The sequence below is a fragment of the Erinaceus europaeus genome, chromosome 12, assembly GCF_950295315.1.
Source record: "Erinaceus europaeus chromosome 12, mEriEur2.1, whole genome shotgun sequence".
Lineage (NCBI taxonomy): Eukaryota > Metazoa > Chordata > Mammalia > Eulipotyphla > Erinaceidae > Erinaceus > Erinaceus europaeus.
In genome coordinates this window covers 21,874,881-21,892,099 of record NC_080173.1, presented here as the reverse complement: position 1 = coordinate 21,892,099, position 17,219 = coordinate 21,874,881, and the positions used below count along the sequence as shown (strand labels likewise).

Genomic DNA, 17,219 nt, shown 5'->3' with positions numbered 1-17,219 from the left:
GCTACTCTCTGCCCTGATCCAGCTTTCTGGTCCTTTTCCAGCCATGACATCATCTCCCCAGACAATAACTTTGATCCACCTGCATTTCAGATTTCATACTCAGGGGAAAGAAAAAGAAGGAGGAGGAGGAGGAGGAAACTAGTATAGCCACAGGCCCTTTAGAATATAACTAAAATATGCCTACTAGCTATCTACAAAATGCAGGGGCCCCCCAACTCTTCTTCTGCATTATTCCAGCCTTTAGGTCCATGACTGGTCAACAAATTGTTTGGCTTTGTATGTAACTCTCTTTTCAACCACCAGGTTCCAGATGCCAGCATGATGCCAACCAGATTTCCCTGGACAGACAACCCCACCAATGTGTCCTGGAGCTCCAATTCCCCAGAGCCCTTCCCCACTAAGGAAAGAGAGAGACAGGCTGGGAGTATGGATCGACCTGTCAATGCCCATGTTCAGTGGGGAAGCAATGATAGAAGCCAGACCTTCTACCTTCTGCATCCCACAATGACCTTGGGTCCATACTCCCAGAGGATTAAAGAATAAGAAAGGGGAGGCAGGAGTCAGGCTGTAGCGCAGCGGACTAAGTGCATGTGGCGCAAAGCGCAAGAACTGGATTAAGGATCCCGGTTTGAACCCTCAGCTCCCCACCTGGAGGGGATTCACTTCACAGGTGGTGAAGCAGGTCTGCAGGTGTCTGTCTTTCCCTCTCCATCTCTGTCTTCCCCTCCTCTCTCCGTTTCTCTCTGTCCTATCCAACAACAATGGTATCAACAACAATAATAACTACAACAATAAAACAACAAGGGCAACAAAAGGAATAAATAATATTAAAAAAAAGAAAGAAAGAAAGGGGAGGCAATGGGATACAGAGCCCTTGTGGTGGGAATTGTGTGAAGTTGTACCCCTCTTATCCTATGGTTTAGTCAATGTTTCCTTTTTCAATTAGCAATAATCATGCCTCGGATAAACCCCATTGGCTATGATACTGCCACTGCGCAAAGCTCAATGTTTCCTTTTTATAAAAAAAAAATTTTTAAATTACAGGGAGCCAATATTTGAGCACTCTCTAGGGGAAGGGGAAGTGCCAACTAAGTTGCTCATTTTTTCTTTTTCACTCTTTCTACTGCTAACCAGCTTCCTGCAATCAAATGCTGCAATGCTGGCAGTGTTGGAGGACATTGGAAGAGCCCTGAGAAAAAGAATGAAGCCAGACTTGCTTACAATTCAAATGGTCATTTAAGTACATTCTCTCTCTTGAGAAAAGCCACGTGTTCCAGGGATTTTATTTCTAATGCCCTGGAGAAAACAAAGATATTTTGAAAGCACATGAAAATATTTAAGTCAGGTAAAATGGTTCAGAAAATTGTAAGTAGGAAAATACTTTTCCTGTGAGCCTAAGTAATATAGATACCTCCCCACCACAATTCTCTTTCCATTCTCTCTTTTCATATGATAATAGACAGATAAAAATAACAGACTTTGAAATGCCCGCAGTGCAGCCTTCCATGTTCTTCTCCATGGCGCTGGTGCTCCGGGCCTGGGCTAGTGGCCTTGCCTCCCAGTGGGGAAAACATACAAGGAATTTACATAAGACAGTCGTGCAAAATGGAGCTGGAGGAGCCTTGTTTGTACACAAAGATAGTCCTGAGAACAACCCAGATACTCCATTTGATTTCACACCGGAGAACTATAAGTGGAAGCCATTATGAACAACTATCCAGAAGGGCATAAAGCGTCAGCTATTCTTCCGGTCCTAGATTTAGCTCAGAGACAGAATGGATGGCTCCCCATTTCTGCTATGAATAAGGTAGCAGAAGTTTTAGAAGTACCTCCAATGAGAGTGTATAAAGTAGCAACTTTTTATACCATGTATAATCGAAAGCCAGTTGGGAAACACCACATTCAGGTCTGCACTACTACACCTTGCCTGCTTCGGAACTCTGACAGCATCCTGGAGGCCATTCAGAATAAACTTGGAATAAAGGCTGGGGAGACCACGTCTGACAAACTTTTCACTCTTATTGAGGTGGAATGCTTAGGAGCCTGTGTAAATACACCAATGGTTCAAATAAATGACAACTACTATGAGGACCTGACACCTCAGGGTATCGAAGAAATTATTGATGAGCTCAAGGCAGGCAAAAAATTCAAAACCTGGGCCAAGAAGTGGACGATTTTCCTGTGAACCGGCTTGGGGGTGGGGGGTGAGTCTTACTTCTCTAACAGAACCGCCAAAAGGACATGGCTTTGGTGTACAAGCAGGCCTCTAATTTATATTCAACTGCAAATATATTGCTAAAATAAAGTATGAGTTATCTGTCTTAAAAAATAACAGACTTTATTTACATACAAAATGTATATCTTAATTTTGGCAAATGTTTTCTTTAATAAAAGTCACAGGTAAGCACTGAATTCAGTGTTTTTATCCTTCCTTTCCCAGCAATTCCTTCACTTTCCTCTCACCTAAAAATATAACTTTTCTCAGTGTTTACATGCCAGTATAATCATTATACTAACAGAATAATTAATTAAAATGACTGTGTCAGGGGTAACTTTGCTTAAAGGCCAAGAAGAAAAAAATTCATATTTTGATGTTTGTTATTAAAAACATTTTTCTTATATGAATTATTTCCTTTCTTTCCTCTTATTTTACTCTCATTTTTCTTTTTGGCATTTTAAAATATTTAATTTATCTATTTATTTATTGGATAAGGACAGAGAGAAGTTGAGAGGAAAGGAGAAGAGAGAGAGAGAGGAAGGGAGAAACACCTGCAGTACTGCTTGTCTGCTTGTAAAACGTCCCCCCTGCAGATGGGGGCCAGGGACTTGAACCCAGGTCCTTGAAAGTTATACATATGTGCTCAACCTGGTGTGCCATCACGCAGCCCTTCTTTTTGGCATTTTGTATTTGTGATTAATTGTGGGTCACAAGACTGTAAGATTACAGGTATAGTACCACACTGTATCCACCGACAAATTTTGTGTTCCCACCCTCCCAAAGATAACAACTGTAGTTCTCACAGAGTTTAGAAACAGCCTCTTACGTTTTGTTTATCGTTGTTGTTGTTTTGCAAGGACCTATGTATCACTCCTTTAAATTACACACGTGAGTGAAACCATCCAGTAGTTAAGTTTTATCTCTTTACTTTACTTATTTCCCTAAGCATAATCAACTCTAGTTCCATCCATTTTTTCCTAAGGACACAGTGTTATCTATTTGATTTCAAAGTAATATTCCATGGAATATATATATATATTCAATAATTTAGTTATTATTATTTTATATTCATTTTTATTTATTTGGATAGAGACAGATGAAGGAGGAAGGTGAACACAGAGAGAAACACTGTTTCAAAGCTCATGAAGGTATAAATGTATCAATAACCGTATTTACTATAAACTATTGATTACCCCAATAAAAGTATTAAACACACACACACACACACACACACACACGCACACACACACGAAGCTTCCACCGTGCATGTGGGGACTGGTGCAGTTTGAACCAGTCCTTGTGCACCGCAATTTGTGTGCTCAACCAGATGTGCACCTGCCTGGCACTAAACTCATAACTTCTTTATCTAGTCATCAGTTGATGGGTATTTAGGCTGCTTCCACTCTTTGGCTATTGTGAATAATGCAGTTATAAACACAGGGGTACATATGTCTCTTTAAATTAGTGTTTGTTTGCATGTCATTGCAATAAATGCCTAGATCTAGTACTGCTAGATCATAATATAATTTCATTTGTATTTGTTAAAGGACTCTCCATGCAGTCTTCCAAAGGGGTTGCACCAGTCTGCACTCCCACCAGCAGTGTAGCAAAGTCCCTTTTTTCTCTACAACATAGCCAATACATGTCAAGTCCTGTTTGGCTGATATAGACCTTTTTCACAGGTACTAGGTGGATCTCAGTTTAGTTTTAATCTGTATTTCTCTAATGACAAGTAAAGAGGAGCATTTCTTCATGTGCCTGTGGGCTATGCATATCTCCTTATAAAACTGTCCATTCAGTTCTTTGACCCACTCATTTATTATAATTTTTTTCTTTTGTTGAGCTGTACTAGTTATTTATAGATATTTGATATTAGTCACTTGTCAGATGTGTGATGTGTAATTATCTTCTCCCAATTAGTAGGTCATCTGGTTATCCTTGTGTAGTTTGCTTGTGATATGCACAGGCTTTTTAGTTTGTTGTGGACTTACTTATTTACTCTTGTTTTCCTTTCCCACACTAAATTCATCTTTGATGTGAAGAGCTTACAATGTTTCACTGTTATATTCTTCTATATGTTTTATAGTTTCTGGCTTCATATCCAGGTCTTTGATATATTTTAATCTGATTTTGATGTATGATGTTAAGTAATGGACTAATTTAATTTTTCTACATTTGGCTGTAAAATTTTCCCAGCACAGTCTACTGAAGAGGCCTTTTATACCATATTGAAGTATTTTGGCCTCTTGTCATATTTAAGTAGCTGTATATTTGTGGGCTCATTTCTGGCCTCTAGATTCTGTTCCACTGATCCAAGTGTCCAGTACCATGCTATTTTGATTACTATTACTTTGTAATATAAACTTAAATTGGGGGTATGATACCTCTATAACTTTCCTTTGCTCAGAAGTACTTTTTCTACTTATGACTTTTTGTGGTTTTATATAATTTTTTGACAAGTTGTCCAATTTCCTAGAGAAATGTCATTATAATTTGATAATGATTGCATTGAAAATGTAGATTTAGTTTCTACTTATTTCAACATAAGTCAGAAACCCAAAGAAGAAACAAGATTGACAATATTATACTATAAGCGCCACAGATTTACTATTCTGAACTTTATATTATGCACAACTTAAAGATATTAGAAATTATATAAAAACAATGGCCAATCAATGTTTCAACTCAAATCCAGATCTAAAATATTCAGTTTTGGTTTCCTCATAACTATCAGATTGTCATAGGAATTCAACAGTTCAACAACTTGATTTTTATCCTCCATAGGGGAAAAAAAGCATAATGATCATTGGAGAGGCTTTATATTCTGATTTTTAGTTTATAGCCTGCTGAATGCATTTATACCCCATGTAAGTGTTCTTTATTTTTCTACAATATGAACCTAGGGACTTTATAACTCAGAAGGTTTAAGTCTTACATGCTTTGCTTAAATTTCATTCACTATAACCCCAATTTCTAACTTTTTATCTGTAATTGTTGGGATATAAATGACGAGTTTTCTGAAAGGCAAACCTCAATTATTGTTTTGTGTGTAGTTTTCACATTCTCAATTGGAGTCATTGAAATACAAATATATCCAGTGGGGGGGCACAAGATTTGATGTCAAAAGTCCCTTTACTACACACTCAGAAAATCTATTCAAATTATTATGATATAATAATAATGATGATGTTTATTGAGGTTGATCTGAAGATGAAGTTTGTCAACTGTAAATTATATTCACTTTGTATTTATTGGTATTATTAAGACATACTCATTTTCTGAAGATAAGCATAGAAATCATGATGGTAATAGGAAACATTATAGAATGCTTACTATGTGCTAGCAATTTATTAAGTATTTAGGTATATGAGCTCATTTAAACTTACAGAAACCCTAGCACTATGTTATTGTTATTATTATTATTAGATAAAGAACCTGAAGTACAGAAGGGATAATAAATTTATCCAATGTCACACATTTTGTAAATGGCATAATTGTGACTCAACTACAAGTATAAAGTGCATAAACTTAACCATTTTAGTGTATTCCCTCATTATTGCTACAAATTCTGTAACTTTTTAAAAAATTATTTTCATTATCTTTGTTTATTGGATATAGATAGCCAGAAATCAAGAGGGAAAAGGATGATAAAGAGGAAGAGAGATAGAGAGACACCTTCAACATTGCTTCACCACTCAAAAAGCTTTCCTCCTACAGCTGGGGCCCGGGGGCTCAAACCCCAGTCCTTGTGTATTGCAACCTGTGTGCTTAACCAGATATGCCATCACCTGGTTCCCTTTGCTATATATTCTGTATTAAGAATATTAATAAATACTATACACATACAAAAAAGGTGAGGATTTTTTTTTTTTTACTTTAAGTTTTAAAAAAATTTACTTGGTTACTATGAGAGAGAGTAAGAGATGAGAGAGAGAACCACAGCATTAGACAGTTCTGGTATAAGGTGTTGCTGGGGGTTGAACCAGCAGTCACCATGGCTTCGGGTATGTAAGTGGCACTCTAACAAGTTGAACTCTCTCCAGTCCTGTAATTTTTTATTGAGTAGTTTTGACGAGCAAGAAAAAGAGAAGGAGGCACAAGAGCACTGCTCAGTTCTGGCATTCATTGCTGCCAGTGATTGAACCTAGGAACTCTGATGCTTCAGGTATCTCTTAGGCTTTATAAGAGTAGGATTGGGTTAAAATTTCAGTTACAAAAATTTGAGTTCAGTAAAGTTCAATCACTTAATTGACTTCACAACTTCATTAACATGCACTGTGAGTGTCTAAGGAATGATGGTGAGTAGAACTTCCCAAGACCAAACTGAACTAAACTTTTTTTTTTCATGAGCCTTTCAAAGAATCAGTGTTCCACAGGATACATTTAACAAATGCTGATGTACAAGATACAATAGGTAATTAACAGTGGTTTAACAATTTGAGGGCTTGCAAAACATCTTTGAAGTAGAGGGCAGTGGTCTAAACAAGCTCCACTTACCTGTGATGTCTCTTTTACACATGACATACCTAACATATTAGTCAGGTACTCAAAGTAAAAACAAATAAATAAATAAAGTAAACAATGCAATTCTGTTTCTAAAATGCTTGTGTAAAAAAAATGCTTTTGTTTTAAGGAGCTACAAGTGATTTAACTTTTCACTCCAGTATCTGTCTCTCAAGCTGACATTTGGAGAAGAAAGATGCATGAGAAACTGTGCTTTCACAGACCTTGTTGCCAGGAGATATAGTTCACTGTAGGGCAGGATTGAGGAAGCTATAGGAACCAGTTGTCTGCAAGTGATTAATGGGAGTAAGATGACCTCTAATCCCTCTCAGGTATTCCTCTACCTGTACGTCTGGAATAACCTCCCAGACATATGGATATAGGGGAACAAAACTGGTTCCAAATCACTAAGAGACCATGATCACATTGAGAGACATCTTCCCCTCCCAAGGCAAATGAAGCTTTGCTTATTGAATTCTTCAGTTTCTGTCCCTAATATCAACTTGTCATCACTCTCAAACTACCCTCCCCAAACTCACAAACATGACCTACTCTTACTTAGAGAGGAATCATGGTCCTATAATTACTAACTTATCTCAAAGACTAAAATAAAGATTTCTGCATTTAGTCATTTCATGGAGCTTTAAGCTGTAGTAAAAGGTTGTGGTAAACAAGTAATTGATGCACTTTTTAGTAGCCCATAAATTCTGGCCAACCACATTGAATCTGGCCTAATCAGCACAAGTCCTATGCCATAATTCAACCTCATTCCATAATATGTCTACCATGCATATTTATGTTACTACACCACTATGCTAATAAATTATTATGAGGATGAGTTAAGTCTGGAAGTTCATAAGAAATGACGGTGAGAACATGTATGTCATATCTTAATCTTGGTCATACGATGTTATTCTAAATGGTTCAGGTCACTAAAGGACAGTGCTCACACTACTGAAATAGAGCAGAGATTGTTCATCCACCTGAGCACAGAACTCTACATTTCAATTGTTTGCTTGTATGGAAAAGTTTTATTTTGAAATACTGTACAACATTGAGAATGAGAGTCTTCTCTTAAAGCATTCTCCCCTGGGACTGACAGAATTATTAGCATAGTTCACTTGGATAGTGTACTGCTTTGTCATGTACATAACCCAGGTTCAAGCCCAAACCCCACCATGTTAATGGAAGCTTCTGTGCTGTGACACCTCTCTTTCTCTCTCTCTCTCTCTATATATATATATATAGATAGATAGATAGATAGATAGATATAGATATCCCTCCCTCCTTCCTTCTTTGTTTTTTCCTATCTACAAAGCTACCAAAGTAACAACAACAACAAAAAAAAGCATTCTCATTTATACACCTTTCCCATATTTGGGAACTACTCTCTTCCCTGACCCAGCTTTCTGGTCCTTTTCCCAGCCATGACATCATCTCCCAAGACAATAACTTGGATCCACCTGCATATCAGATGTCAGCCTCAGGGGAAAAAAAACTAGTATAGTCATGGGCTCTTTGGAATATAACTAAAATAGGACTACTAACTATATACAAAACAGAGACCCTCCAACTCTTCATTTGAACTATTCCAGCCTTTAGGTTCAAAGTTAGTCAACAATTTGTTTGGCTCTATATGTTAACTCTTTTTTCAGCCACCAGGTTCCAGATGCTAACATGATGCTTACTGGACTTCCCTGGAGAGACAACCCTACCAATGTGTCCTGGAGTTCCACTTCCCCAGAGCCCCACCCCACTAGGGAAAGAGAGAGAAAGACTGGGAGTATGGATCGACCTGCTAATGCCCATGTTCAGCGGGGAAGCAATTACAGAACCCAGACCTTCCACCTTCTGCACCCCATAATGACCCTGGGTCCATGCTCCCAGAGGGATAGAGAATGGGAAAGCTATCAGGGGTGGGGATGAGATGAGGAGTTCTGGTGGTGGGAATTGTGTGGAGTTGTACCCCTCTTATACTATGGTTTTGTCAGTGTTTGCTTTTTATAAATTTTTTTTTTCTTTTCATGATTTCTTTTTTTTTAATTTTTTATTTAAGAAAGGATTAGTGAACAAAAACATAAGGTAAGAGGGGTACAACTCCACACAATTCCCACCACCCAATCCCCCATCCAAAAATGGGCAGAGGAAATGAACAAAACATTCACCACAGAGGAGATTCAAAAGGCTAACAAACATATGAAAAACTGCTCTAGGTCACTGATTGTCAGAGAAATGCAAATCAAGACAACACTAAGATACCACCTCACTCCGGTAAGAATGGCATACATCAAAAAGGACAGCAGCAACAAATGCTGGAGAGGATGTGGGGACAGAGGAACCCTTTTACATTGCTGGTGGGAATGTAAATTGGTACAGTCTCTGTGGAGAGCAGTCTGGAAAACTCTCAGAAGCTAGACATGGACCTTCCATATGACCCAGTAATTCCTCTCCTGGGGTTATACCCCCAAGGACTCCATAACACCCAACCAAAAAGAGGTGTGTACTACTATGTTCATAGCAGCACAATTCATAATAGCTAAAACCTGGAAGCAACCCAGGTGCCCAACACCAGATGAGTGGCTGAGAAAGCTGTGGTATATATACACAATGGAATACTATGCAGCTATCAAGAACAATGAACCCACCTTCTCTGACCCATCTTGGACAGAGCTAGAAGGAATTATGTTAAGTGAACTAAGTCAGAAAGATAAAGATGAGTATGGGATGATCCCACTCATCAACAGAAGCCGACTAAGAAGATCTGAAAGGGAAACTAAAAGCAGGACCTGATCAAATTGTAAGTAGGGCACCAAAGTAAAAACCCAGTTGTGAGGGGTAGACATGTAGCTTCCTGGGCCAGTGGGGGGTGGGAGTGGGCGGGAGGGATGGGTCACAGTCCTTTGGTGGTGGGAATGGTGTTTATGTACACTCCTAGCAAAATGTAGACATATAAATCAGTAGTTAATTAATATGAGAGGGGGAAATCAATTGTATGTCTCAAAGTTTCTCAAAAGACAAACTGAATCTTTTTAATATATAGGCTATGTATTTGATATGCGGACTCTCTCAAAAGCCTAGACCAAGTAGATTAGAAGCTTCCAATAGCACAGCTATATACAAGATACTGGGTACTGTACAGCAAACCATAACAAAGGGACTTTTCAAAGTTAACCCAATTAACAAATAATGTGATGATAATATTAACTATCGATTGTCTTTTTGAACCCTAAGACAGCAGGAACCTTACATCTTCACTATAGAGCCCCTACTTCCCTCAGTCCTGGAACCCTTGGATAGGGCCCACTTTCCCGTATGCATCTCCCAATCCAAACCAAATAATATTGCATCCACCGATCACAACCTAACCAAAGCAACGACTGCCACCTCAACATGCTTCACCTCAGACTGTATCCAGAGACTTCACGTGTGGAATGACAACCCTTCAACTTCATTACTCGGGTGAGACCTTTCCTTTTATAGTACACTCTAATTTCATCTCAGGTAGTTCACTTTCTAATAAATATATTTTTTTAAAAAAAAAGCATTCTCTTGTCCCATTCTCATTTTGTGACTAAATTCTTAATGAAGTAAGAATGGAGGTGACAGATAACTACTGGATGGTTTTCCTTATATGTGGAATATAGAGAATTCAAACATATAAACTTAAAAATGAAAAAATAAAAGAAAAATCCAAACTACAAACTTTCTCTAAGACATTGTAAGAGCTATACTAATCATTGGTGGTATGAGAGTGGGGTCAAAGAACTTTGGTGGTGGATGAAGTGTGTAATTCTACCTGTGGAATTTTAGAATCGTATAAGTTAATATTAAATAATTAATGTGACTTTCACAGGACAGAGAGAAATTGAGAGGTATGGTGGAGATAGACAGAGAAATACCTGTAGTACTGTTCACTGCTTGTGAAGCTTGCCCCCTGCAGGAGGGGACCAGGGACCCAAACCTGGGCCCTTGTACATGGTAGCATGTACACTCAAATAGGTGTGCCACCACCCAGCCCCACTAATAGAATTATTTTATTTTTATTTCATAGGGAGTGTCTGGAGGATCTAGACAAAGATAGCTTGTCTCTGACAATGTTTATTCTCCTCTAGGGAGGGTAGGGGGCACCTCCCCAACCCTAGTTTCTGCCTAAGAAATTTAACCCTATGGTGTTGGTTTCAACATCATTATCCTTATTTCTCCTATTAATCTTGTTAGCAACTCAGGTATCTTTTGCCTGAATTTTTCACTTCACTCCACCCCTCCCTTTCCCTGGTCAAGCTCAGTTCACCAACAGTCCTTTCTTACTTTAAACATTCTCTTTTAAGAATAGTAAAAATACAAATAGAAATGAAACTCTCAAAACAAACATTTACCTTTTAGAATGGAAACAGCTTAAAATAACAACAGCAAAAATAACCCTGTATAGTCTCTTTACATGAATGCAGATTGGAACCCCTGGATGGAATCAATGAATCATTTCCTTAGTACCTTAGGGAGATCAATGATGTCTCTAATGCCACATCTGTGCCTCAGTTGTATTGATTTTATTCAAGTACAATATCTTGAGACTGAATAAGAGTTGTAAGAGTTCTGTGAACCAATGGTTTCCCAACTTATTGATGAATCTGCTGGATATTTTACTTCATAGGTTGAAATGCAAGCGGATTCCAATGTTGAAATAAAATCTTTTGTCCTTCTAGAAGAATTACAGAGTAGCATGAACATAAAGTAAAGTAATTGGATAGGAATGGACATTTTTGTTTAACTCTAGTGTCAGTGAATTCCTCTGGGAAGTAGATGTTAAGACTGAGTTAGAGGTGTGGAAAGTCTATAAGACAGTAGCAGTGTTGAATGAAAAAAGAAGGAAACGGAGTGTTTTCATATCTGCCTCATGACAGCCTCCTAGGACTTCAGAGTATAGATATTCCTTTAGAATAGTGTCCCACTGGACAGAAAACGTTAAGCCCATGCATTACCATACCACTCAGATATGGGTTAATGCTACTCAAGAAAGAATGACTTTGACTCAAAGATAGTGTTGGCAAAGAAAGTGACAACTAGAGGCTATCAGCTAAATAAACACTGTTTTTACATCATATCCACATCTACTATTACATCCAACTTGCATTTTACTTTGTCCTCATTGTAGAGCAGATATACAATTTGATTTTATACAGAAATCCTCTAGTTAGACACTCTATTTTTAAGTTTTTTATTGGGTCTGGGGATGGTGGTGGTGGTGAGTGGTTTACAGTATAGTCTTTTAATAGGTGAGTTCAGGCCAACAGTATAGTCTTTAACACATAGGCACAACCTCTCATCTCCCTTTGATTAGTACCTAGGAGGCACAATAAGATGTTCCTTTATCCTATCGATGTTCCTTTATCCTATCCCTTTCCCTCATTCTCCAGAGTCCTTTGCTTTGGAGAAATATACCACACCTAATCCAAGTTTCACCTTATGGCTTCCCTTACTGCCCTTTATTCTTAAGGTCCACCTATAAGTGAGATCATTCAATATCAGTCTTTCTCTTTCTGACTTGTCTCTCTCATCATGATGCCTTCAAGTTCTGAACATGATGTTGAGAAGGAGATGACCTCATCATTTTTAACAACAGCATAGTACTTTATTGTACATATGTACCACACCTTTCTTCTTCTTCTTCTTCTTCTTCTTTTTTTTAAATTTCTTTACTGGGGGATTAATGGTTTACAGTCAACGGTTTTTTTTTTTTCATGCACAACATTTCTCAGTTCTCCATATAACAATTCAACCCCCAATAGGTCTGCAATCTGCCATCATGCTCCAGGACCTGAACCCTCCACTCCACCCCAGAGCCTTTTACTTTGATGCAATACATGCCACAACTTTCTTAACCATTCATCTGTCATTTGGCATCTGGGTTGTTTCCAAGTTTGGGCTACATCAGAACTGAAACTCAAAACCTCAGTCTTTGCCTCACCTTCACTGGAAGCAGAAGGAGAAGTATTGGGAGAGATGTCAGGAAGAGGAGGAAGAATATGGGATGACTCCACATGTAGATGGAACTTGGGAGAAAAAGTGAGAAAAGGAGAGCATAGTATGAAACTTGGACTAAGACTGATGTACTTCACCAAAACAAGGGACTCAAATAGGTGTGCCACCACCCAGCCCCACTAATGGAATTATTTTATTTTTATTTCATAGGGAGTGTCTGGAGGATCTAGACAAAGATAGCTTGCCTCTGACAATGTTTATTCTCCTCTAGGGAGGGTAGGGGGCACCTCCCCAACCCTAGTTTCTGCCTAAGAAATTTAACCCTATGGTGTTGGTTTCAGCATCATTATCTGAGGTGAGAGTGTAATAGAGGGTTTGGGGTACAGGGGGTTTGGACGGAGACCTTGATGGTAGAAGGATGAAAGTGTGTAGCAGTCAGTTCAAGAAATATATAAAAGAATGAGACATTCCAGCGGTATTTGATAGTATCAGGCTATTGTAGTCTAATTATTCTGGTGAGCATCAAGTAAATATCTAATTACAGTTTTTTTTAATTTCTTTATTGGGAATTAATGTTTTATATTCAACAGTAAATACAATAGTTTGTACATGCATAACATTTCCCAGTAATTACAGTTTTTTATCTGAAGTTCTTTAATGGCTGATACATCTATTGATTAATTTGGGAAGGTTTTACAAAGTTAAAAGGTTTATGAGAGAGATCTTAGCAATGTTTGTACAATCTTATGAATTCTTTCAATATTACTAATTTGAATACTTAATTTTAAAAGTTAAATTTGATATGTCCTTTTATCACAAAAAGTTGGGAAAAAGTATTGTGTTAGATACTACTGTTCTGTTTTAGTAAACATTTTATTTATTTATTTTGGATACAGATGGAGAGAAGTTGAAAAGGAAGGGTTACAGCACAGAAGCCTCCATTAACATGGTGGGGTTTGGGCTTGAACCTGGGTTATGTACATGACAAAGCAGTACACTATCCAAGTGAACTATGCTAATAATTCTGTCAGTCTCAGAGGAGAATGCTTTAAGAGAAGACTTTCATTCTCAATATTGTACAGTATTTCAAAATAAAACTTTTCCATACAAGCAAACAATTGAAATGTAGAGTTCTGTGCATCAGGTGGATGAACAATCCCTGCTCTATTTCAGTAGTGTGAGCACTGTCCTTTAGTGACCTGAACTATTTAGAATAACATCGTATGACATACATGTTCTCACCGTCATTTCTTATGAACTTCCAGACTTAACTCATCCTCATAATAATTTATTAGCATAGTGGTGTAGTAACACAAATATGCATGGTAGACATATTATGGAATGGGGTTGAATTATGGCATAGGACTTGTGCTGATTAGGCCAGATTCAATGTGGTTGGCCAGAATTTATGGGCTACTAAAAAGTGCATCAATTACTTGTTTACCACAACCTTTTACTACAGCTTAAAGCTCCATGAAATGACTAAATGCAGAAATCTTTATTTTAGTCTTTGAGATAAGTTAGTAATTATAGGACCATGATTCCTCTCTAAGTAGGAGTAGGTCATGTTTGTGAGTTTGGGGAGGGTAGTTTGAGAGTGATGACAAGTTGATATTAGGGACAGAAACTGAAGAATTCAATAAGCAAAGCTTCATTTGCCTTGGGGGAGGAAGATGTCTCTCAATGTGATCATAGTCTCTTAGTGATTTGGAACCAGTTTTTGCATGAGGACCTTGTTGCCAGGAGATCTAGGGCAGGACTGATGAAGCTATAGTATGCACCCAAGATCATTGTGGGATGCAGAAGGTGGAAGGTCTCTCTGTCCCTAGTGGGGTGGGATTCTGGGGGAATCAGAGCTCCAGGACACATTGGTGGGGTTGTCTCTCCAGGGAATTCTGTTTGGCATCATGGAAAGAAAGAGATAGGCTGAGAATATAGATCTACCTATCAATGCCCATGTTCATCGGGGAAGCAATTACAGAAGCCAGACGTTACACCTTCTGCATCCCACAATGATCTTGGGTCCATATTCCCAGAAGGTTAAAGAATAGGAAAGCTATCAGGGGAGGAAATGGGATACAGAGTTCTGGTGGTGGGAATTGTGTGGAGTTGTGCCCCTATTATCCTATGGTTTTGTCCATGTTTCCTTTTTATAAACAAAAAAATAATAAAAGAAGAAAGAAAAAGAAAAAGAGCTGTGTTTTGAGTTGCAGAAGACACAGGTTCTTGACTGAACCTCAGGGATCACCTGGGAGGACAAGTGAACTGAATACTACCTTGTGGCACAAGGAAGTCAACAAAACTCTAAGGTGTCCAAGATGCCAGAGAATCTAGTGAACAGAACCAGACTGCCCTGCAGGTGGGAAAAGTGACTTTGAGCTGACAGCAGAGTTTCCATTTTCAAGAATCGGTCTGTGAAGAGAAGGAGGTCTGGAATCTCTTCCCTTCCCCGACTCCACTAGGGTTCTGTTTAAAGGATATCAGGTATCATAATACTATAACACTTTTTCAAAACTCCTCCCCTCCAACAGTAACTTACATACAAAGCAGAACACTGAACCAGCTGCTGGTCAACAAGAGAAACCAAAACAGAAGGGTAAAACTAGGAAGACTATGTTGTTAAAATTTCGGAAGGCTCTTGCCGGGCCGGCTGGGATAGCTTCACAGGCGGGTAACAGAGACGCGGAGACAACGGCTGGGCAGGGAAGCTGTATTTCTTTATTCAGGAACAACGATTCACAAACTAAGACAAACTAATCACCAAACAGAACTCGGCTGTCTCTTTGCGGCGGCGCAAGCACTCTCTCTTTATCTCTCGAACTCAGGAACCCTCTCCCTTACTCTTGAACTCATGAACTCTCGTACTCGGGAACCCTCTGAAACTCTTCCACTGTGGAACTCTCTCTTACTCTGTAACTCTGCAACTCTGCAACTCTGAAACTCTGGAACTCTCGTACTCAGGAACCCTCTCCTGGGGTCCCTTTGGGGTGGGGCCAAGCGGGCCGCAAAATTAGCAGGCCTGATCCAATTCTCTTGACGGGGGGAGGGCTAGAACAAGCCAATGTAAAGCATACGACAATTCCCCCTTTTCTTTTTAACTAAATGACTATAGTATCAAGGGTGTGGGGTGAACAGAAACATATATAACAAAAACCAGCATGTTGCCAAGGGAAGGCCTGAGGGGGCCATATCTGAAAAAAAAACATTTCTTGCCTCTGGGGGGCTACTTGCCTCTACGGGCAATTGCATGGGGGCGGGGAAGGCCTAGGGTCCCACAGGCAGCTGGCTGCAACTTACTTACTATGAAACAAAACTTGTTATTAGCATATCTACTGCAGGATCCAACGTTTCTAATAGAGAAGGAATTTGAGACTTTTACATATCAACAACGTCTTTTAACCTTTTGTTACACCCATTCAAGATGGAGACACACCCTAGGTGTGGGCCAGAGAGGAAACCTCAGGCATGAGAATAATTAGCATAGCCATTGTGCGATCTACCATTTCTAATAGAGAAGGTAGTGTTTTACATATCAACAAGTCTATTTAACCTTTTGTTTAGACCAACTTAGTTAAAATATATTGATTGTTAACTAATTTTTACCTTAGACTTTAAATGTAAGTTAATTTTATCTTTATGAGAATTATATTGAAAACCTTTTTCATTTAACTTTGACTAGTAAGAATTTAGCCTTAAAGCTACTGTTTATCAAACTTTAAACATACACATAAACATGGTCATTAATACACAAGGAGAGAAACCTTTGTTACGAAGACATGTCATTTTAAACACGAATTTAAGTCTGTACTGTCTTAGTTGTTGGGGGGGGTTCACCATCCGGAGGTGGCTTCCCGTGCAGCTCCATTTCCGAGCAGCTCCACTTCTAGGAATTGCAGGTTGTGATCTCTGCACAAGTCTCTGCGTACTCCAGCTTGTCTGTCTTCAGACCGGACCGGCGGCTGGAGATCTCGTGTGCCCAGTTTCGGCAGGGAGCCCGGGAGTCCGGGAGGCCCGGGATGGTTCCAGAATTCATAGAAAGAGGGCAGGCAGGCCATCTTTGTAGAAGGCGTGGGCCTAGGTGCCCAGGGGTGGCGGCCATGATGGGCCGCCGCGGCCCTGCCCCATGGCCCTGCCTTGTCTGTTGCCCTGTTCGCAGTGGCCGAGCAGCGTGGAGGGATCACACGCCCAGTGCCCTGTGCCACGCGGTGGAGAGCCGGCTCCTGTGGGCTGGCCTCGGGCTCTTGCATGTTGGCATCGGACTGCAGCATGTTGGCATCGGGCTCCAGCATGTTGGCATCGGGCTCTAGCATGCTGGCATTGGGCTCTTGCATGGTGGCATCGGGCTCCTGTGGGCTGGCGTCAGCCTCCTGCTGGCTGCGGGGCTGCGGGCGCAGTGCGCGGGGTTGTCTGGGCGCAGCCGGCTGGCTGGCTGTTTAACCAGGTGGAAACGGCAGCTCCGCGCCTCGCCTCCTGCCCGCTGGCTCTTCCCGCTGGCTGTTCTGAATTCGCCCAAGTGAGT

At 39.6% G+C, this 17,219-nt stretch overlaps 2 pseudogenes; one reads left to right on the top strand and one right to left on the bottom strand.

The window, feature by feature from the left end:
* Positions 1 to 934: 934 nt before the first annotated feature.
* On the bottom strand, positions 935 to 1,003 carry LOC132542200 (U4 spliceosomal RNA; annotated as a pseudogene).
* Positions 1,004 to 1,487: 484 nt separating this feature from the next.
* LOC103124434 (NADH dehydrogenase [ubiquinone] flavoprotein 2, mitochondrial-like) lies at positions 1,488 to 2,332 on the top strand (annotated as a pseudogene).
* Positions 2,333 to 17,219: the final 14,887 nt, after the last annotated feature.